The sequence below is a fragment of the Nyctereutes procyonoides genome, unplaced genomic scaffold, assembly GCF_905146905.1.
Source record: "Nyctereutes procyonoides isolate TBG_1078 unplaced genomic scaffold, NYPRO_anot_genome, whole genome shotgun sequence".
NCBI lineage: Eukaryota > Metazoa > Chordata > Mammalia > Carnivora > Canidae > Nyctereutes > Nyctereutes procyonoides.
This window is the reverse complement of record NW_026575125.1, coordinates 82,076,481-82,101,120: the sequence shown is the minus strand read 5'-3', so window position 1 is coordinate 82,101,120 and position 24,640 is coordinate 82,076,481.

Genomic DNA, 24,640 nt, shown 5'->3' with positions numbered 1-24,640 from the left:
ACCAGACTCATCAAACAGCAGAGGAGTGTCTCTGTATCCTGACCTTTTGTATCCACCCCCATTTTCTTGTCCACTTTTGTTATCACCTGGCCCTAAACAGATAAAATCATTTCACATTCCAGTGAAAGCCATCCTGTTTCAAAAGGGCTTAGTAACCTTCACCCCTACACTTACTTCTCCGGGATGCTTCTTCTGGAGTCAAAGCTGTTTGACCAGCAAAGCCACCGGATGTTGGTATGTTCTTAGACAACTGCATCCTGGAGCATAAGAGATGGAATCATAACAAGAAATATATTAGTTGGGGAGGATGTGGAGAAAAGGAAACCCTTGTGCACTGTTGGTGGGAATATAAATTGGTGCAGCCACTATGGAACTACCATATGATCAGAAATACTATATGGGGCAGCCCGGGTGGCTCAGCGGTTTAGCACTGCCTTCAGCCCAGTGTGTGATCCTGGAGACCCAGGATTGGGTCCCATGTCAGGCTCCCTGCATGGAGCCTACTTCTCCCTCTGCCTGTGTCTCTGCCCACCCCCACCCCCCCGCTCTCATGAATAAATAAATAAATAAATAAATAAATAAATAAATAAATAAAATCTGTTTTTTAAAAAAGAACTACTAAAAAAATAAATAAAAAATAAAAAAGAACTACTATATGATCCAGCAATTCCATTTCGGTTTTTATCTGAGGGAAATGAAACCACTAACGCAAAAAGATACATGCACTCCTATGTTCGTTTCAGCATTCTTTACAATAGGCAAGATATGGAAGCAACATACATGTCCAACAATGGATGAATGAATAAGAAAGTTGTGGTATGTATGTAATAGAATATTATTTATCCATAAAAAAGAATGGAATCTTACTATTTATAACAACATGGATAGACTTTGAGAGCATTGTGCTCAATAAAATAAATCAAAGAAAAATATTACATGACCTCATATACATGTGGAGTCGTAAAAAAAAACAGCTTATAATATATATATATATATATATATATATATATATATATAGAAAATAAATTGGTGGTTGCCAGAAGAAGGAGGGTGGGTGTGGGTGAAATGGGTGAAGAGAATCAAAAGATACAAATTCCCAGTTATTAAATAAATCACGGAGATGCAATGTACAGCATGGTAATTATAGTTAATAATAGTGTATTGCATATTTGAAAGTTGCTAAGAGTAGGTCTTCAAAGTTCTCATCACAAGAAAAAAAATTCTGAAAAAAAAATTCTGCAACCATGTATAGTAACGAGTGTTAACTAAACTTACTATGGTGATCATTTTGCAATATAGATAAATATTGAATCATTCGGCTGTATACCCAAAACTAATATAATGTTGTATGTCAATTAAACCTCAATTTAAAAAAAGATTAAGAGATGGAGTCATAAAATATCATCCTTCTGGATTTTTGTAGCCCATTCATGTAATTACCAGCTGTACTTCTGAGGTGGTCCTGATTTAGGGGAGGTTCTCCATTTTGATACATATGGCTTAATTCCAGCAGATTGACATGTGGCATATCCATGAGATTTTAGAGTAGGATTTCCTAACTAAGATACTATTGTTATTGGGGCCAGAAAAATCTTTGTAGTGGAAGGTTGTCCTTTGCATTGCAGAATGTATCCCAACATCCTTAGCCTCTACCCACTAGATGCAAGTAGCCTCCCCCCCCCGCACCCAATTTATGACAACCAAAAATACCTGGAGACATCTCTAAATATACCCCAGGGGGCAAGATTACCCCTAGTCAAGAAACACTGTATTAGAAAGATAGTTCTTCTGCCATGTCTCCTACCAAAACATGACTTCCCTCAGCACAACAGAGATGCACTAAAATCACTGCAGTATATCTCTCAGAACACCCTTGGCAAGCAGTTTCCACTGCTACTATTCCATACTCACTATCCCATTTGGAGCCAGATAATCCTTGTAGGAACTAGGGGCTGCTCAAAAAAAACTTCCCCCTTCGAAAACATTGGTAGAAGGAGGCCAACTAGTACCAAACCACAAGGAATTACATGTGAATGAATCATACCATATGGCCCTCTTCCAACCACTACTCTCTACATGTTTTATTCTAGAATCTGGAGGGTTACTATTCAGAACTGAGGTGACAGACTTGGTCAGTCCCAAGGTCTTCCGGTTCAAGCAGATGTCCTCTATGTACATGTAACTAGTCTTATCTTGTTGGCGTGAAGATGCTAATACCCCAAACACTGCACTTCTAACTCCTATCCATCTTTAATGACTCAGTTTAAAGATGACCTCCTCAGAGCCTATCCCTGACCCCTATACCTTTTCCTGTGGCACTTACATTCATTTAGGTTTGTTTATTTGTTTATTCTTTCTTTCGCTAGATTGAGCTCCATGAAGGAGGGGATGATTTTTGTTCAACATTGTATTGTATCCTCGGTACCTAGCACAGTGCCTGACACATGATATGCTCTCCAAAATGATTTTTCCAATAAATGAATGTGTATAATTGAAGTGTCTTCCTTATGACACATAGATTAAATTAGCTTGAGCATTTAATTTTGAAAAGATCAGCTGCCAATCTGTATTTAATTTGGTTCCAACACCTTTTCTATGGCTAATTTGATCTAAGATGGTTAAACCTTTGATGAAACACAAATTGGATCATGTCATTATCTTGCTTAAAATCCTTCAGCAGCTTGCCATGGCCTATAGGAAAATGTCTAAACATGTTAGCAAGGTCGACAAGCTCCACTGTGACAGTGGTTTTCCAACACTATGACAGTGGTTTTCCAACATTTTTGACTGTGACCTAAAGTACAGAATAGAACTTGCATTGCAATCCAGTATCCATCTGTAAAAATATGTTATATAAATAACCTAAAAATTATTCACAAAAACCTATAATCTTTACTATGGGCAATGGATTATATTTTCTACTCTTTTATAGTCCATATCATTTAGTAAAATGTTGGTCATGACTCATCAAATTGATTTCACAACATGGCAATGTAAAGAAAGTGACAAGCTGTGGTTTAACACACTGCTGTGTGATTTGACCTCCATTTCCAGCCTCTCATATCATGCTGAGCTCCTTACAGATCCTCTCATGTACCATACCATCATACCTTTATTCATATTGCTCCCACCACCTATAGGGCACTTAGCTTTTTTTTTTTTTTCAAAACTTGTTCAAGACTCAATGAAGCATCTGGATATCCCCAAAGAAAAGTGATATCCCCTTCCTCTGGGTCTGCCCCACCCCACTCTTTAGCACCCTGTATCAGCAGCCTTTATCAGAATCCTTATCAAAATATGGTATATGGGACGTCTGGGTGGCTCAGCGGTTGAGTGTTTGCCTCCGGCTCAGGGCATGATCCCGGGGTCTTGGGATCGAGTCCCGCATTGGGCTCCCTGCGAAGAGCCTGCTTCTCCCTCTGCCTGTGTCTCTGCTTCTCTCTCTGTGTGTCTCTCATGAATAAATAAATAAAATCTTTTTTTAAAATGTGCTATATGTTTCATTCTCTGGTTCCTTTTCAGCACCAGGTTGACAAGGGTGCAGGTATAAATACCTTGAGTAATGGAAGGTTCTTCATCCTTTCCTGTGTTGCAAAGATATTCAGTGATCCTTGAGAACCACTAGGTACCCTCATTCTGAATCCCATTTTTCATTCCTTACTACCTTGTTAACGAACCACTCATGAAAGGGACAGATTTTGTTTCGGTTCAAGTGGAGGGACCTATGGCATTCCCTAGCATTACTGGAATGGAAGGTGAGTTCCTTTACTTTTTATTTTTCTTCTGATAAATGTATAAATATTATACATTTATCATTGACTCTGCCATTCTTCCCCAGATGGTTAGGGGCTGGAGAAAAGATGGGACAGACCCAAATAGTGGTGTCCTCAGGGTTTGGGCTGGACATTATAGTTGGCTCAAGTTTGCTAGGTCAGTACCATTTTGACTTTGGACACTATTTCTTGGTTTTGCTTTCCTTCTTACCCTTTGTGATTGAAGTCTGCACATGGTTTTACCTTCTGTGTTCCATAGATTTTTATTCTCTGCTTTGGCCCTTTATGTTCCTGGCTGTCTCAGGGCGAGGGGGCCAGTGCCTTCTGCTCCTCATGACTCCCTAGCACTGGTTCACTTGGCTAACACTCCCTAGGCTGGGCTCACCCCAGCACCCTGAGAGTGGAAGCTCACCGATAGGAAAATGACTAAGACTCAGTTCCTGTCCTCAAGAAGCATATGGTTTAGAGAACGTGTTGAGCATCTAGAACTATCCTTAACCCAACACTCTCCTTTTGCTAATTAGCTCTTCCTCACTGGAAGGCATTGTCACTAATGGATCCTAGGCTCCTGGACCTTCAGCTTTTTGCTGTGGACTGTGCACACAAGTCATCCATGATGGTCAGAGTCCATCTGCCAGGTAGAAATGCAGTTCCCCAGAGATCTCCTTGGAACAGCAGTGGTAAGTTCCCATAGCCCTTCCCTCTGTCTGGAGATAAGATATTAAACCCCTTTCTTTCTGAGGTAGTACAGCATCAAGGCAACCACAGACCTGTGGTTTTGGAATAATTGAAGTAAACCTATGAATGAGACTCTCTACTTCCCCTCCCCAAACCCTACTACTTTTTATGAGAAAGAAGAGAATAAAACTGAGATGTGCTTGAATGCCCCAAATATCAAAGTATTGATAAGCAGAATCACAACTTTTTTTGCTCAGCCTCAGAGTTTTTTATCAACTTAGAAGGTTGTGTATTTATCATCCTGAACCTAGTGGGGAGCTCATGATCCCATCTAAATTAGGGAGAAAATGGGGGATCCCTGGGTGGCACAGCGGTTTGGCGCCTGCCTTTGACCCAGGGCGCGATCCTGGAGACCCAGGATCGAATCCCACATCGGGCTCCCGGTGCATGGAGCCTGCTTCTCCCTCTGCCTGTGTCTCTGCCTCTCTCTCTCTGTCTCTGTGACTATCATAAATAAATAAAAATTTAAAAAAAATAAATTAGGGAGAAAATGAATGAAAGGTAGACTTTTTGGATTTTCTTAGAAGTAATTAAATTATTTAATTATTTCTTTGAAATATGCAATGCCTTGATGACATATCCACACCTTATGGCCCAAAGTCTCATCTATGAGACTGTAACCCTTTGGTTTCTTCAAGAACATAATTGACATATTCCAAAGATTGCTCTCCCATGAGATACTGGTATAGGCAGTTCTGGGGTGACTACAGAAGGCCCCCAAATACATGGGAGACAAGATGACATCATTACACTCATACCTTTGATGAGATCATTCATTATAGTAGCTTCTTTTTTAAATTTAAATTAAGTTTGCCAACATATAGCACACCACTAGTTTCAGATGTATTTTTTAATAATTCAGGGCAGTCCAGGTGGCTCAGCGGTTTAGTGCCGCCTTCAGCCCAGGTTGTGATCCTGGAGGCCCGGGATCACGTCCCACGTCTGGCTCCCTGCATGGAGCCTGCTTCTCCCTCTGCCTGTGCCTCTGCCTTTCTCTCTCTCTCATGCTCTCTCTCTCATGAATAAATAATTTTTTTAAATAATTCATCAGTTGTGTATAACACCCAGTGTTCATCACATGTCCTCCTTTATGCCCATCACCCAGTTACCCCGTCCATTCACGCACCTCCCCTTCAGCAACCCTGTTTGTTTCCCAGAGTTAAGAGTCTCTCATGGTTTGTCTTCCTTTCTGATTTTCCTCATTCAGCTTTCCCTCCTTCCCTTATGATCCCTTTGCACTACTTCTTATATTCCACATATGAGTGAAACCATATAATTGTCTTCCTCTGATTGACTTATTTCACTTAGCATTATAGTAGCTTCTAATTCTGTCTCTGTACTATTGATTCTCAAATTTGATTTGCAGTCTGGAGCGCTCTTGTCAACACCAGACTTATATTTCCAACTGCCTCCTTGGCTATTTACTTGGATGTCAAAATAGCATCTCAAACTTAACATGCCCAAAATAGAACTCAATCCCTCTCCTCCAAAAAATTATTCCTCCCATAGACTTCCCAATACTGATTAATGATAACTTTCAAGTTGCCCAAGCAAAAAACTCCAAGACTCACCTTGCATTCCTCTTTTTTTAACCCCACATCCAGCCTGTCAGCCAACCCTACCTACTTTGCCTTCAAAGTATATCCACAGTGAAATTACTTCTCACCACCTCTACTATTTTCACCGTGGTCTGAACCTCCATTATCTTTTATTTTTAAAACAGCTTTATTGAGATACAATCCATAGACTATACAATTCAACCATTGAAAGTACACAGTTGAATGGTTTTTAATGTATCCAGTGTTTTGTTAACCATAACCAACATCAATTTTAGAACATTTTCATTAACCCCAAAGGAAATCCTATACCCTTTGGCTATCACTCACCTATTTGCCTATCCCCTCATCTCCCATGGCCTTAAATAACCAATCATCTACTTTTTGTGTTTATGGTTTTGCCTCTTCTGAACTCTTCATTTAGAATCATACACTATGTGAACTGTTATGACTGGCTTCTCTTATTTAGCAAAATATTTTCAAGATTCAGCCATATATAGCATGTAGTAGTACTTAAATTCTTTTCATGCCTGAGTAATATTCCACCATATTCTAGTATGGCAAGACCACATTTTGTTCATCCATTCAACAGTCAGGGGTGCCTGGGTGGCTGAGTTACTCCAACTCTTGATTTTGGTTCAGGTCATAATCTCAAGGTCATTAGACCAAGCTCCACATCACGTTCTGTGCTGGGCATGAAGACTGTATAAGATTCTCTCTCTCTCTCTCACCCTCTGCCCTTCCATACCCCCCTTTCCCCTCATGTGTGTTCTCTCTCCCTCTCTCTCTTAAAAAAGGTTGTATCGGGGGGATCCCTGGGTGGCGCAGCGGTTTAGCACCTGCCTTTGGCCCAGGGCGCGATCCTGGAGACCCGGGATCGAATCCCACGTCAGGCTCTGGGTGCACGGAGCCTGCTTCTCCCTCTGCCTATGTCTCTGCCTCTCTCTCTGTGTGTGTGTGTGTGTGACTATCATAAATAAATAAAAAAAATTTTAAAAAAAGTATCTATTCAATGGGTGGTTGATGACATTGAGTTTGTCTCCACTTTTTGACTATTGTGAATAATGCCACTACAAACATTCAGGCACAAGGTTTTGCATGGACATATGCTTTCATTTCTCTTGGGTGTATACCTAGGAGTGGAATTCCTGGGTCATGTGGTAGCTCTGAGTTTAATCTTTTGAGTAAGTGCCAGACTGCTTTCCAATTCCATCTTCTTTTGCTTGAATTATTTCAATAGCTTCCTAATGGTCCTCTCTACTTCTGCCTATACTCCCCTTCATTTTATCATTGCACAACAGCCAAAGCAATTCTGCCATAATGACATTTAGATGGCACTTCTTAGTCTCATGTAGAGTAAGAGACAAAGTCCTAGAAGCTCTATATGGTCTGAGCTCTCAATTACCTCAGCTGACTTCATTGGCCAGCACTCTCCATTGCATCACTTTGCAGGACAATGGCTACGTCCTTATTTCTCCAATATGCCATCTCTTCCCACACCTCAGCATTCTTGTGCTTGCTATCTGTCCTGCCTTAAATGCTCTTCTCCCAGATAACTCCCTGGCTGCTCTACCGCTTCCTTCTGGATGCTGTTTCAATGTCATTTTCCCAATGAGACCTTTCCTGGCCACCTGATTTTTACCTCCAAACACATCATATCACCGCTGTTCTGTTTAATTTATTTTCCTTTGGCACTTAGGATTATCTCACATACTATACACTTCTTTATCTAGCTCATTGTCTGTCTCCTGTATTAGAGTGAAAATTCAGTGACAGCAGGGATTTGTATCTGTTTTGATCGTGTTCACTTCTGCCTACCCAATAACCAGACCATGTCTGTACCATAGTATGAAGGGATACAACAAATATAGCAATCAATAAAGTAACAAACGATGGAGTGAATGAATGAATAGTTAAGACCATGAGCTTTGGAGTCAGACAAGCCTAGTTTTAAATCTCAGCACTGCCACTTGTTAGTAGTATAACCTTGGGCAAGTTTCCCTGAGTCTCAATTTCTTGTATGACTCATAGAGCTGATGTAAGAATTTTAATGAGGTAATCTATATAAAGCCCTCAGTGTAGTTCTTGGCATACAGAAAGTATAAGTGACATATAAAACTAATAATTATGAAATATCTTTTAAAGTGCGGTTTGAAAACAAAGAGGATGAATTCCTAAGCCATGTCTGCTTGAGAGTGGACATGGCATCCTCAGATATAAATCGTCAAGATTCCTGAACCAGGAAAGAGATAACACACTTTGGGGGGTTATAACGTATCCCTGGGGATCCTGTCCATTTCCCAGCTTAAACACCCCTCTGAATGACCTCTATAAGAAGAGATGAGTAGAATGCTCAGTCAGTTATGCATTAGACTGTTGGTTTCAGCTCAGGTCATGATTTCAGGGTGGTGAGATCAAACCCCATGTTGGGCTCTGCACTCAGCGCAGAGTCTGCTTGAGATTCTCTCTCTCCCTCTTCCTCTGCCCCTTTCTCTCTCTCTTAAAATAAATAAATAAATCTTAAAACAAAAAGAAGAGATGAGGCTTCCTCTGACTCCAAGTATGTTTGAAGCCTGTCCCTTCCACACATCCTTGCACACCCTGACTTAGCTCACCCATGATTCATTCACCATAGTGACAAGCCTGCCACAAGAGATTCCCAAGAAGGAGCAGCCCAGAAAATGTTGTAAGTCTAACTTTGCTGGAATCTTATCAGGAGGCAGCAGTAACTGACTTCTATGTCCAGCTGCAACCAGTGGGAGCTCAGAATCATTATGATGTGGCAGTGGAATGAGGGGGTGGTGACTATCAAACTTGAGCCTGCATCAGAATGACATGGAGCATTAATGATCAAGCCTGGAAAAACACAAATGATTGAGGTCCACACCCAGAGTTTCTGATTCAGTGAGCTAGGGCCCAAGGTTGTACATTTCTGACAAGTTCCCAGATGATAGAATGCTGTGGGGAACATGGGATGAATACTTTGAGAATCACTGCTCCAGTCCGACCACATAATCATCCCTAAGCCTAAGAATCTGGGGCCCAGTTCTAGGAATCTTCATTTCAAGCAAGCCCTCTGGGTAATTCTGATGCAAGTGTTCTATGGACTGACCACACTCTATGATGCATGGTATGGGTGCCCAGACCCTATCACTGAAGATACTGGTCGAGTAAGTTCTGGGGGGAGGCCAGAGAATCCATGAGCTGAGCAAGCCCTCAGATGGTTCCAATGCACATTACAGTTTGGAGGTCATTGATTTATCCAGTTGGATGGACTGATGAAACAGTTCTCCTCTGTCCTTTGTAAGTCACATCCAGGAGATGGAAAGGATGTTTGAGAGAACTGCTTTTGAGAGTAAGGGCCATTGTGTAGATCACAGTAGTGGGGAAGAGAAGGCAGTTAAGTAGCTGCAAACCTCAACCAAGGTTTCCAGGTGGGCCAACTTTTGGTCAATTAAGCAAGAACTTCTCTGATAGCAGTAGATGCGGGCAGAATCTTACTCACCCTTCAAGACCCTCCCTGAAGCATCTGTTGTCGTCTGCCTCAGCAGCTTCCCAAGGGCCAACTCAAAGTTGTCCTTTGGAAAACTCATGGAGAATTCTAAGATGGCAGGGTTGAGAGGAATCTCAGAGATCCCGCCCCTAACTTCCCTGTCGTTTCCTCAGACAGTGGCATTAGGGTGTGGAGACAGGCCCAGAGAGAGAAAAAGGGATCCTGCACAAAATCTAGTAACAATAGCTAGGAGCGGTGCTAGACATTTTATATACATTGTCTCCTGTGATAATCACAACAATCTCATTAACTGAGCACTCTTATTATTCCCCTTTATACTGTCCCCTACGCCTTGAGACCTAGAGAAACTTCTGCTCCTGGGTGTAGAGTAGAGGTTGCTACAAGGGCATGAGGTGGAGAAAGCAATAGCCAAGTAAACATTACCATCTCCCTGGTGGCAAATTGCAACCACCTAGCAACCATGCTTGGGGAGGAGGAGATTGGCAGCTCTTTCATGACAGGGGCCTGGGGAGGAAAGGAGGCAAAGTGGCTGCCCACCTGATAACTGCGCGTGTGCAGTAAGCAGGGAGGAGGGGGCAGATTCACACATGGAGATGGCCTTTCTTCTGCCCAGAGTTAGGGAAAAGGCAGCTATACAACTGAGCACGTGCAGTTGGGACAAGGTCATCAAACGGGACCCTGGGACCCAAGAAGCGAGTTGACTGTAACACGTGTGAGGGGCAGGGGCTTCTACATGGCTAGGGAGTAGCTGGACTGAGAGTTGAGCTCAGGTCTGTCTGAAATAAAAGCTTCATTTTCATAACTTTTATGTCAGTGGATCTCACAAGTTAGTGTGCCTCGGTGAGATCTGGAGAGCTAATTACAAATACAGGTCCCTGGGCCAAACCCTCAGACATTCCGATCCAGAAGATTCTGGGGGGTTCAACCTGGACCTCTAGGAGGTTTTGCTGCAGCTGATCCACAGCCCATAATTTGAGATTTACTACTTTGAACATTCTAATAGACCAACACCATTTCCTGGCCACAAAAACAGTGGTCATTGTCCACGCCCACACAAAGATGACCCACATCTTCCTTTGCACTCTGTGCCCAGATGTGTTCAGGCTTGGCCACTACCACACTGTTCATCAGAAGAGTGCTGCATCCCAATCTTCAGCACCAAATGTTCTGGCCAATGGTCCCAATTCAAGGCCTCCACCCCCCACCCCGTCCCTTAATACAAAAAAGTATAAAGTGACCACAGGTGGTCCCTAATTACTGACTACCCTTTAGTAGTTCTTGAATTTTGTAATTCACACAGGGTAAAACAAATACAAGAAGGTCAAGAAAGCACAAAATTCATTGTAGGGACTTCTTTCTCACCTGCCATCCTTTATCCCTAGTCATTCCCTCTAAAGGAAACCACTATCAATAATATTTTGTGTTTTCTTCCCATTTTTAATCAAGTACTGACTTTGAGGGCCACTCTTCAAATCTACCTGTTTGCCATCCACAGGTCAATACTTAGAGTTAACGCTGAGCGAGTTTGTGCCAGTCACTTTGCACAGGGTAGCCTACATAATCCTCGCAATGATCCTGGGAGGTTAGGTAGTATTATTCCCATTTCACAGATAAAGAAACTGAGGCTCAGAGAGAACGAGTTGTTTTCCTAAAGTCACACAGAAAATGCATGGCAGAGCACTAGGACCTAACTTTCTCCGAGCCGACATGACCAACAGGATATTAGAATAAAAGCTAATAAGTACTGGATCCATACTGTGTGCCAGGCACTGTTCTGAGCACATCACCTGCCCTGCCTAATTTCAACTTTCACAATAACCAAATGTGTTGGGTATAATTTTCATTCTATTTTATAGATAAGGCAGGAGAAGTGCAGAGAGGTTAAATAACTTACCCAAGACCATACAGCTGGTAACAAGCAGAGCTGGGATCCAAGCTGGGCAGTGTGGCTTCAGTGTCTGCCTGTTCATACTTGAAGGTCTGTCATTTCCTCAGATAGACAGAGCACATATATGAGTCTAAAATCCTCAGATTTCAGGATGTATTGGTGGCTCAGCAGTTGAGCGTCTGCCTTCGGCTCAGGGCTTGATCTCAGGGTCCTGGGCTCAAGTCCCGCATCAGGCACTCTGCTTAGCGGGAAATCTGCCTCTCTCTGTGTGTCTCTCATGAATAAATAAATAAAATCTTTAAAAAAATAAAATAAAACCTCAGATTTCATACTGCTAAATTCACACACAATTACTCCTGGTGTCCCCAAGTCAGAACAACCCCTGTAGTGGCAACTTTGATGTCCCCTTCATGCTTTCTTGCACTCCCAGGCTCCCTCATGCTAAACCTCCAAAGCCAGCAGATGTGCCTGCTGGTCTGCAGTGGCATCACCCAGATGGCATCAGGATTACCCAGCAGACTGCTCTGCTTTAGTGCTGCCAGATTGTGGCCCTCTGGCTTCTCAGATCCCTTGGTTGGCTTCTTTGGGCAATCCCTGGACCTTGAATGTGGGTTTGGGACTGAGTCTTTTTAGCATCCGCCCCCCTTTATTTTTCTCTGATGCCACCTGCCTTGGATGGCCCTCCAGATTTTGTGACCTGGCTTGTCTCAGCAGGAATGCCCGCTCTTGCTCTCATCCTGCAGGACCAAACCTCAACAGCAGCTGCTTTTTCCTCCTTCTGGCTGGGCCAGCCTCCGCCTCCAGACCCCCGCTGTTTGTGGGGAGTCAAACAGGTTGCCTCCAACTCAAGATTGCTCCGCAGAGCCGCCACCTGCCGTCTGGGGACAGGAAAAGGCTGATTGCTCTTGGCAGGTGCTCATTCTGGCAGCTAAGTTAGCCACAGATTGGCCAGAGCTGCTCCTCTGTGGGTGATGATGCCTCTGGGTACAGCCGCCACAAGATCTCCAGCCCTGCCTCTACGCCACCATCTGGAGAAAAGAGGAAGTGACCTCAGGGGGAAAAAAAAAAAAAACCTAGGAACTACAGCAATATCTGCTCCCTTCCTACCCTTCCCTGCCCCAAATCTCTCTTCCTACAGGAGCCTGAACACAGGGGAGTGGGAAGCAGAGAGGGGGCGCTGCTCTAGCAGCCAATCAGCTCCCTCCCTGGGTCTTCTAGGGATTTCCTGACCACTGTCCTCTGGAACTTGTCTGAGAGGGGTGAGCCAAGGCTGCCATCTGCAGCCCCCTGGCCTGGAGATGCTCTAAGGGCTCACCCACAGAGAGGATGTGGGAACTCAGATACCGAAAAACACATCCTTGTCTTAAGTTCTAACTTCTGTTTCCTTCAATTCAGCGTAGCATTTCTTTCAGTTAGAAGTATAAGCAACAGCCTGAAGTGGTCCTAACAGTACCTGTGACTTTGTCATCGAGTGGAAGTCACAGATGGTTGCATATCACATTGAAACAGCTGTACCCATCTCCAAGTAACGTTTCTGCTCATCGCTGCTTTGAAATGATGGCAGTAATGAGACTTGCCACTGGATCTTGTCATTTTATGTGTGATCAAGCAGCACATAAATTGCACTATCACAAATTCACTTTTATTATTTTGAGAACCATATTTCAGTATAATGCGTCCCCTTTTTTATTCCCACCAGCTTGTTTTATGCAGTTAAAATGTGATTCTAAAAAGGGGTGCCCATCGAAAGATGAATGGATAAAGAAGATGTGGTTTATGTATACAACGGAATATTACTCAGCCATTAGAAACGACAAATACCCACCATTTGCTTCAACGTGGATGGAACTGGAGGGTATTATGCTGAGTGAAGTAAGTCAATCGGAGAAGGACAAACAGTGTATGTTCTCACTCATTTGGGGAATATGAATAATAGTGAAGGGGAATATAAGGGAAGGGAGAAAAAATGTGTGGGAGATATCAGAAAGGGAGACAGAACATAAAGACTCCTAACTCTGGGAAATGAACTAGGGGTGGTGGAAGGGGAGGAGGGCGGGGAGTGGGGGTGAATGGGTGACGGGCACGGAGGGGGACACTTGACGGGATGAGCACTGGGTGTTATTCTGTATGTTGGTAAATTGAACACCAATAAAAATTAATTTATTAAAAAAATAAAAAATAAAAAAAATAAAAATGGGGTGCTATCTGTTTCAATGGCCTTCCAAAGGGCTCCATGCACCCCAAGGTCAAGCATTCTAGCTCCTAGGAATTCTTTCTAGCTCTGGCCCATAATTTAATTTTTTAAATTTTTTAAAAATTATTTATTTATCATAGAGAGAGAGAGGCAGAGACAAGGCAGAGCAAGGAGAGAAGCAGGCTCCATGCACCGGGAGCCCGACGTGGGATTCGATCCCGGGTGTCCAGGATCGCGCCCTGGGCCAAAGGCAGGCGCCAAACCGCTGCGCCACCCAGGGATCCCTAACTCTGGCCCATAAAACTGGAAGGATTGGGTCTGCATTTTGAGCCGCGCTGGGAAGTTTGGGTTTCTGGAAGGCTGAAACTGCAAGCAGAATACAACAGAAACTTAGGTAGAAGCTGTCATACCATGATGCCAGCCCTCACCTCTCACCTTTGCCCCAGGAGCCCACCCTCCCTCTCCCAGGCCAGAATAGCTCTGCTTCAGTAGAAAACACACACTGCAGGCATATACCACCAGATGGCACCATTGTATGCACTGGTGGTCAGGAGGGGACTCTGAAAGGAGCCCATTGCTGTGACAGTCACTATTCTGAAGTTGGGGTGCCTGTCAGCAAGGCCAGGCCAGGATCCTCAGAGGCCTGAGAGCACCGAAAAGACTACAGTGTCCCCCTCATGGGAAACTAAAAATAAAAGCAAAACCGAAGTGCATATGATTTTGCTGAATTTCCAAGGATGTATTTCTAAATTTCCCGATTGCAAAATTCTGGATAAGGTCCTTGAAGTTGAATGTTTCCTGTGCCCCTGATGTGCATTTTGTCTGCCTGTCCATCAGGAAGCCCAACACTGCCTGTTGATGAAAGGGCAACCACATAAAATCCTGCTCTGGACCCTAACTGAGCCTTGATCTCCCCTACCCTGCCCCCAGTCACAGTGTATTGGACCCTGGAAAAAACCCAGGATGCCTGGTAACAACCTCAAGATTCTTGGTGGGCTAAGGGGCTTTGGAGAACTCTGGGGACCCTGCCCCAGTCAATTCACATGGTTCAAGCTAGCCCCAACATGGGTGGGCCCCAAAACGTGATTTGGAAAATGAATAACCCCTAAGTACACATAAGAGTCCACCATGTGAATGTTCTGGCCAGATATAATGTCGCCTACAAATCTTACCTGTCAGTGTCACCCTGCCCTTTGCAACCTAGGCATCTCAGGATTTTGCTAGCAGTTGCTTCTACAATCACTCCTGCATGAAGTTCTGCCAAGCCTCATCAAACAGGCTACCTGCCCTCCCTCTCCCATCCGCCACCACCATCAAGGGACCCAGTACTCTGTAAAAAGCAAAATTGAGAACTCCAGGTATGGCAGGACTCTGCAGTGCATTTCTGTGACCATATGGAACCCTTCACAATTCCAGTAATTCCCAACCTCTTGGATGAACTCTTGTGGAACTCAGGCCAGTTCAAAGTTGGAATTCCAAATCACGTACATCCCCAATCAAATTCAGGAGCATGACCGAAAACAACCCCACCATTTTACACCTGTTCCAGGTTCCTGCATCTGATGGTGGCCTGCAGCTTGCAAATAATCTCAGCTTTTCTAAACAGCGGCTGCACCAGATCCCACAGGACCCTCTGTCTCTGGACTTCATTGTGATCATACCTGTACTCCCATTAAGTTCAGCCAGTCCCGGACCTGCTGTAGCAGTACTTATACCACTAAAATGAACATTTTAGAAGTGGAGGGGTCCTTGGCCTCTCTCTACCTGTCCGAGTCAGCTTCATGGAGTCAGGCAAGAAAGAAATCCACTGATTAGGAGAAGGATCCTTCTGGACCCTTTGGGATAAACAGCAATTCCTGCTTTCCCCTGGGCACTGTTTTAGTTTTCTGCACTTGCTGTCCTACTGCTGCTAAGTGCCAGAGAACAAATAATTGGGTAGAAATAAAGGTCCACTGCCGAGGGTTGTAGCCTTCTGTCACACAAACCTGAAAACGGCTGCCCTTAGGAGGGCTGGGGCTGGTGGGGGTGGGGGGAATGGCAAGAGCGAGATCTAGCCCATTCCTGCCTGGTGCCTGCAAGCCAGCTGGCTGCTGCTGTTCCCTGTGGGCCACCGTCAACCGTCAGAAAGGCCAGCCCAGGCCTACAAAGTGTTCATAGTTGAGTTCCATCTACCTCCTCACAGCTCTGAGCTTAACCCTGTCTGAAACTTTTCAAACTCCTTTAACAAATACATTTTATGATCGCTATGCACCAGGTACCATTCTAAACTATTTGCATGAAACAAATTATGTAATCTTTGCAACAACTCTCTAACATAGACACAATTTTTCTTTCCAGTTTAGAGATGAGGGAACCCAGACACATAGAGATAAAGTAACTTGCTCAAGGTCAAACAGCTGGTAAGCAGCAGAGTCAGAATTCAGACCTGAGAAGCCTGACCCCACAGTCTGTGGGCTTAATCCCTGTGCTTGAGTCCCTTATGCCATGTGATGCCTCTGACAACTCCCTTGGCTTCTCTTTTAAGTTGTAGTCTACAGTCTCTACTGTGTTTATTTTTTATTTTTATTTTTTTACTTTATTTGAGAGAGAGAGAGAGAAAGCAAGTGGACGGAGGGTCACAGAAAGAGGGAGAGAATCCCAAGCAGACTCCACTCAGAGTGCAGAGCCTGATGCAGGGCTCAATCCCACAATGCCAAGTTCATGACCCCAGTGGAAACTGAGAGTCGGATGTGTAACTAATGGAGCCACCCAGGCACCCCTGTGCTGTGTTTCATTTGCTCCCCCCATTCAGCATCAATGTCCTGCCTGTTGCCACCCATCCACCAAGACTTCACCCAAGCAGAATCCCAGGAGGATTAGTTATTCCCGCCCCCCCCATGGTGTAGTGAAACTCCTTGGATGGGCTCCAAAAACAGATGGCAGCGGTGGCGGGGGGTGGTGGTGGTGGTGGTGGCAGTAGTCAGGGAATGAACGGGAAAGCCTAGCAGTGAGGATGAAGGAGAGGCCGCCAATGCCAAAGAAATTTTGAAGGCATAATCAGCGGGATTTCGATGCTTGAGAAAGAGGAGGTTGGAGCCCATTTCCAGGCTTCTTCAAAGATAATCATCTGGCTTGTGTGGCTGAGCAGGTGGATGACAATGCCACTCAGTGAGATATGGGCACAGAAGAAAAAGCAGGTTGGCAGGGAAGGTAGTAATAACAGCTGGCATTTATGACACACACACCACCCAAGTGAGAAAGCAGTTGCTGATCAGTATGCTCACTTTAGAGATGAGGGAATGTGAGCCTCTGAGAGTTGAAGGAATTATCTTCAAGTCACACAGTAAGTAGCAGAGCTGGGATTTGGACCCAGACCTCTCTGACTCCAAGTCTGCGCTTTTCATTAGCTGGACAGAAGACAATCTGCCTGTGTTCAGACCTTCCCTTGTTCTGCCTGTTATTTTAATCCTGGTTGTTGTCCCACCTTTGTGCTTCCTATTTTGCTGCTTTTCTAGAATCTTCATTTTGGCTTCATTCTGGCTGCCGACCTGGCAATGACTCCCAGACTTTCTACAGTCTTCAGTGTCTAAATAGCTGCTCCCCTCCACCAGTGCTGCTCCCCTCTCCAGCCTCCCTCAAGCCCCACTGCTTCCTCTTCCCTACATCCAGGTTCATGACTACAAATCTGCAGGTTTTAAGCCCCTTCTCCATGTCCCACCCACAGCTGAGCTTCCATGCCTGCATTTCTCTCTTCCAGACTAACTCTGTGATGAATATCAGAGCTCTGACTCAGTGTCGCCCTTGAAACTATGTGTCTGGGGGCTCTCCAAGCACGTGTGTTTTGGGTGCATGCCTGTGTGTATAAGCCAGGGATTGGTTCCACTCGAGGGCGCCCTACTGGTATTTATTGGGCGGAAGGCTAGACCTCACCCATACCCTGAACAGTCCCACACAGTGAAGAAAGCTCTAGATTCTGCCCAACTTTTGAATGCCCACCCTTCTCAGTTAGTCATGTAGGTAAAAAAAATGTTTGTAATGATCTGTGCCTAGAACATCACTCTGCTTCACACATCAACACAAAGTGGGTTTATTTGCAGGGTTTTAGTATATGCTGAAATCTCTAGGAATATGACTACCGTGTAAACTGAAGGAAAACTGTATGTTGTTTTCCTCAGAACTCTCCCAAGAGATGTTTCATATTTTTGAAGGCCACGTGGCAGACAGTAATCCTGCTTGTAGTAATTAAATCAATGCCCCGGGGTGGATGTGCATTTGTAGCATTTGCTTTCCCGGTGTTTCTACACATACTGGAAATTTCTGTCTGTTCCCTTAGATCTTCTAGCGTGGTGTGGCCTGAACATCTGCAGATGGACTCATGATTAATCACAAATACTTTGATTTCCCCTTTGCATTACAGGTAGGTCTTTTTCTCTCTGTCTCCTACACACACACACACACACACACACACACACACACAGATGCATGAACTTACCTGTACAGTAGATACATTATATTGCCTAAAAGTTTCATTTTTCATTTCAGGGTAGTAACGCTGTGATAGTAAGTTATTCATCAAAAATGCAAGCAGTTGCGAACCATAAATCATGCAGTTTCGGGTTCACTATATGTATACATCATTTAATTCTCACAAAAATTGAATGAGCTGTGGATCATTTTCACGTGTATCTTGCAGATGAAGAAACTGAGACACACAGAAGTTAAGTAATTTTCCCAAGGCCACACAGCTAGTAAGTCACCGAACGGCAATACCAAACTAAATCTGTTTGACCCCAAATGGAGGACATATTCAGCTGCTGGCATACGTGGTAGATCACCTATAATGTTTCTTACTGGTGTTAGAACAGGCTCAGGATGATTACAAGGGCCATATATTTTAAAAATGTTTGAGAGACAAAACATAAAGACTTCTAACTCTGGGAAATGAACTAGGGGTGGTGGAGGGGGAGGAGGGCGGGGGTGGGGGTGAATGGGTGACGGGCACTGAGGGGGACACTTGACGGGATGAGCACTGGGTGTTATTCTGTATGTTGGTAAATTGAACACCAATAAAAATTAATTTATATAAAAAATGTTTGAGGGTTCATAAAAAAAAGTCTACACAGCTCCAGGATGACTGCAAACTCTCGTGTACACATTTGGATATATATTTTTTTAACATACATGACACCCATTCAAATGCCTTGAGTCAAATTTAATGGTATCTCATTCCTTAATTGCTTCTTGCAGCCAATCAGATTGTATAAGGCCTGAAAGCAGCTCTTTGGCAATCATCCTTTCCATTTGAAAAAGTAAGGTACGTTATCTGACAGTGATTGTAGCAGTGAGACCTGAAGTTTCCATCTGGACTATCCCGGCAAACCCCTGCTTCATCAGCAACTGGCCACATTCATAGGACTTGGTGTGACTATCAAGCGAGATACTCAAATCTTTACTGTTCCCAATTAGCGAGATAGATCAGGTGAAAATGCATATCCCACACCTGCCTTTTTCCCAGAAGTTGTTCTTTTATCTTGTTTGGCTTAGCGGTGCCTCTGCTAAGAGACCACAGGTCTCTTTCTCTGAATTCCAATCTCTGAATTCCAACCACTAGGTGGCAGCCTTCTCAAGGTTTTGAGTAGCCCAAGAGGCTAGTTTGGTTTAATGCCGGTTTTTTTCCCCCTTGTTCATGAATCATAGGTCAAGTTCACCATTGTTTCTACTGCCGGAAGAATGCCCAGATGTTTTCCACGCTGTAATTTCAGAAAAGGTAACTTGTCTTTGGCAACTTGTTGACATTTTAACAATGATCTTAAGCCTGCTCTGGTACAGCTGGATCTCCTCAGTCAGGTTCAAATACTCCTTGAGCCCATTGTCGGTCACAAGCACTGTGCTAGATGCAGGGGAGGGGGGGTGTATAGCAATGAAGCCAAAAAGGCTTGGCTCTTAAGAAAGGGGAAGTCTAGTTCGGGAGACTGATGTCTAAACAAAGCAAAACAAAATCCTATATGACAATATCCAAGCACTGTGATGGGGTGAGCACAGACTAGGACACCCACTTCAATCCAGCGTCTCAGAGGAGTCCTGGATCTGGTGACACCAAAAGCTGAATCTTGACAAATGGGCAGGTATCATCCAGGAAAGAATGGGGGAGAGGATTTCAAATAGAGGAAACTAAGCAGAAAGCTCACAACTATGTGGCATGTGCTGGGAAACCAGATGGGAGATGTTGGGCGTGGTAACAGAACAGCTGTATGAGGTGCACGGGGTAGGGAGAGGTCAAGTCAAGGGATGCAGGAATCATGTCACAACCAGAAACCACTATGTAAACCATCTATTCCTCTCAACTGCTTCCTGAGAGAAAAGCATCGTGATCTTCCCTGGAGAAGGAGCCATCTTCTCGTTTTTTTGCAATCCTGTGGTGGCAGGTGAAAATGACCTTTGCAAACCTTTATGGAGCCTCTGCTAAGTACTGAGCACTGTGCCAAGGGCTTCTGCATGCAGCACCTTCTCTTCTTCTGAACCACTGTATTTTACACGTGAAACTTATAGAACACTGTATATTAAGTATGCTGGAATTAAAATAGAAACTGAACCCAAAAAATATTACCTCACTTAATCCTCTCAACAGGGGACTGTTATTATCCCCATTTCACTGATGAGGACACTGAGGCACAGAGAAGTTAAACAACTGGCCCAAGGTCACTTGGCCGATAAGTGACAGAGCTGGGATTTGAATTCAGGTAGTGTGGCTTGGCAGCCACGAGGGAATGAGCTGGGGAGCGGTGGGGGGGGGGCAGGAAACAAGCAGGGACATCTCAGGCAGGGGACACAGCCACAGGAATGATGCAGCACGGAAGGCTGGGGGAGCCGCTGAGGGATTGCTGGACTGTAACATGGGGGAGCTGAGAGGCCTCTGGTGCCCTGGAGGCAGTGGGCACATGGCAGGCAGACACTGCGAAGTTGTGAGCAGGGGGCAGATCTAATGCTAGTGGTACCACAATCGGCTCCCTTTTGAGATCTCCATCAGCTAACAAACTCCCCCTGCAACACAGCCATCACCCCCAAAGCTTGTACACTGCAGTTCCAGATGTGTTCGAAGCCAGAGTCTCACCATGAGGTTCCTGGTGGGCAGTAGCTACAGCACCTGGATGGCAAACTTGTTAGAAAGGCCTTTTCTCCGGCCCCATCCTGGACCAACTTGAACTGGAAATTCTGGAGGAAGGGCCTGGTGATCCGTGTTTTGACAAACGTCCAGGTGAATCTGAGGCCTGCTGATGCTTGAAAACCACTGTCTGAAGCTCTAGCTTCGATATGGCATGTGTGTGTGTGTGTGTGTGTGTGTGTGTGTGTGTGTGTGTGATTTCTTTCTTTTCCTTGCTCCCTGAAGGCAGGAAGAAAACTTTCTCTTTTAGCACCCTGCCAGCCACCTCTCCCTCCTGCCCTTGGCACAGAGCACCATGCAGATCCTCGCTCTGGCACTGGATACCTGCCCAGAAGTCCATCATTCTTTCTAGGCCTCAGTTTGGTCATCTGTAAAATGGGAAGAATAGTAATAACACCTACTTCATTCCTTATTGTACCAAGAATTAATACAAGGGGCACCTGGCTGGCGCTGTTGGTTAAGCAATGACTGGTGATTTTGGCTCAGGTCATGATCTGGGGGTGGTAACATTGAGCCCCAAGTCAGGCTCCAAGCTCAGTGTGGAGTCTGAGATTTTCTCCCTCTGCCCCTCTCTCCATTCACACTCTCTCTCTCTAAAATAAATAAATAAATAAATAAAATAGTTAATGCAAGTTAAAACTATGAGCACAGCTATTCTTTTTTCTTTTAGCACAGCTCTTCTTGATGCATATTATTTCATATATTATTTCATGTATTTTTATATTATTTTATAAATTGTATAACATCTGATGCTCTACTTTTACATAATTTATATTTTAAATGATTATATAATATATAATATATACATATAATTGCATAATAGTTATACTAATATTATACAATAATTAAATAATAATCATATAATTACAATGATCCTACAGGGCTGTCCTAGCACTCCAGGAGCCTGACTTTGCGGGGAGTCAGAGAGGAAGAAGGGGGAAAAGGATAAGAGGCAAAATAGGCCTGGTCCCATTATATTAATTGTCCAGAAGAGGCAAATCTATAGAAACAGAAAGTAGATTAGTGGTTGCCAGGGGGTGAGGTGGGTGGGAATGGAATGCGGGTATGAGGATTTCTTTTGGGGGTGATGAAATTGTTCTGGAATTAAAGAAGAGTGATGGTTTCACAGCTCTGTGAATATACTTAAAACCACTGAAATGGGTACACTTTACAGCATGTGAATTATATCTCAAATTTCCAAGGCCTAAAAAGAAAAACCCAACCTGAGTCAATCAGATTGATCAATCTGAGAAAAGAAGTCGGGACCTTTGCCTTTTTTTCTCCCACTAAGCCTCAGGAAGCTAGGCACAGAGCAGGTGCAGGAAAAGAAAGAGTCTCTGGCTGGATTTTATTCTAATTTATTTGCTTACCACATAGGGGCACCTAACTCATTTCCTGTGTCATTATTTCAAAAGATATTTTTAAAAAGTCTGACGTTTTCATTAAGATCCACCTTATCAATGGCATAAAATTAAATTGCAAGAGACAGCACAACCCAGACTGGCACATAATGGGGTATCTTGCAAACATGTGTCATATGCATGAGTTCAACTTGGGTGAAAACAACAACCTTTTTTTTTTTTTATCTCTGAGGCCTCAGGCAACATAACCTATTCAAATAGTCCTGGAAGATCTAATTATATCCCCAAATGACCCAAACCACTTAATTTTCCCTTTCTGCTTTTAGAGTTTCCAAGAAAATTGTTCAATGATTATTTTACGGAGTGATAAAAGCAGCCTTGTACCTTTGTAATGCAGAATGGATGAATCAGGGCTTGAGGAATTGTAGAGTTTAAGTAGATGCTCAACATTGTTAATTGTGGGGGGAGGCCACTTTATTTTATTAAAGATAGTCTAAACATGTCTGCCTTAGAGAGTCTCCCTGTGACAAGACTGCTTGCTGCCAAGAGAGTTCTACCAGGAAAAAAAATCTAAGACAAAAAAAAAAAACCAACCCAGCTAAATATGCATGAAACAATGAATGCTGGCAAAAGTAATTGAAATTAAGGCAAAAGGGAGTGGGTACCACTATCTAGTGGTTAGAAGCAAGGATGCTACATGCCACAGACTTAACTTTATTAGGTCTCAAAGAATAAGCCAATCTAAAGAATGTGACTGCGTATAGCACAAGGGTTGAGCATGCAAGTTCTAGAATTAGGTTTCTTGGGTTCGAATTATTGACTCTGTTCTTGGTTGTCCCAGCTTCCCTAAGACATTATTCTATTTCTTTCTTTCATAGTACTTTTCACAATCTTTATTATTACCTGACTCCCACTAGATTATAAGTTTTATAAATAAGGCAAGGAGCCATATCTGGCTTGGCATACAGGAGGTTCTCAATAAATACTTGTAGAAATGACTAGAACCCTTAGCTTTGTGTTCTTGGGCAACTTGCCTCTATAAGCCTCAGGCTTTTTTACCCCTTATTTGTTAACTGAGGATAGTTATAATATCCACTTAAAAGGGTTGTTGAGAGGAATCTACATAAAAGTACAGTTCCTGGTACCTAGCAAAAGCTCAAAAAATAATACATATCATTATCCTTCTCCTCCCCCCTCCTCCATCTTCTTCTCCTTCTCCTCCCCCTCCTTCTCCTTCGGGAGAATTTCTGGATAAGCAGCATGCAGGTACTGAAATCAGCAACTCAATAGACTCTCCTTTTTTAAAACTGAAATTTTGGGATCCCTGGGTGGCGCAGCGGTTTGGCGCCTGCCTTTTGCCCAGGGCGCGATCCTGCAGACCCGGGATCGAGTCCCACATCGGGCTCCCGGTGCATGGAGCCTGCTTCTCCCTCTGCCTGTGTCTCTGTCTCTCTCTGTGTGACTATCATGAATAAATAAATAAAATCTTTAAAAAAAAATAAAATAAAACTGACATTTTGTTGGTTTAAAAAATCATCTGAAATAAACCTAGAAAGAATATTAATGCATACATCTGATTCATGAATAATTGGGTGGTACTTTTTATTATTCCTAAATTTTTATATCTGTGACGGTTTTAAAATATGGCCCCACAATCTTTGACACTTTCCTATACATAGGTGGGTCTCTCCCCAGTTGTTGAATTTTCTGTTGTTGGTATTTGGTTTTCCCCCAGCTTCATTGAGGTATAATTGACTAGTAACATACACATTTCAAACAAAGTTGGTGATGATTTGATATATGTATACATGGTGACATGATGACCACAGTCAATCTAATTAATACATCCATTACCTCACATAGTTGCCATTTGTGTGTGTGTTGTGAGAACACTTAAGATCAACTCTCTCAACAAGTCTATTTGTCTCTGTTTATTTTCCTTAGCATAATGTCCTCCAATTGCATCCATGTTGTCATGGATGTCAGGATTTCCCTTTGTATGGCTAAATAATATTTCATTGAGAGAGAGAGAGAGAGAGAGAGAGAGAGAGAGAGAGATGTTTTCTTTATGCATTCATTTATCAACAGACACTTAGACTGTTTCCATTCCTTGGCTATTGTGAATAACTCTGCAATAAACATGAGTATACAGATATCTCTTTGAGAAACTGATTTTGCTTCCTGTGGATATAAGCTCAGAAGTGAGACTGCTGTCTCACAGGTTAGGTCTATTTTTAAGTCTCTGAGGAAGCCCCGTACTGTTTTCTTTAGGAGCTGCACCAGTTGTCATTCCCACCAACCGTGCATGAGGTTTCCCTTTTGTCCGCACTCTTACCAACTCTTCTTATTTCTTGTCTTTTTGCTGATAGCCATTCTGGCAGGTTTGAGATGATATCTCATTGTCATTTTGATTTGCATTTCCCTGATGAGTGACATCGAGCATCTTTTCATGTACCTATTTGCATGTCTTCTCGG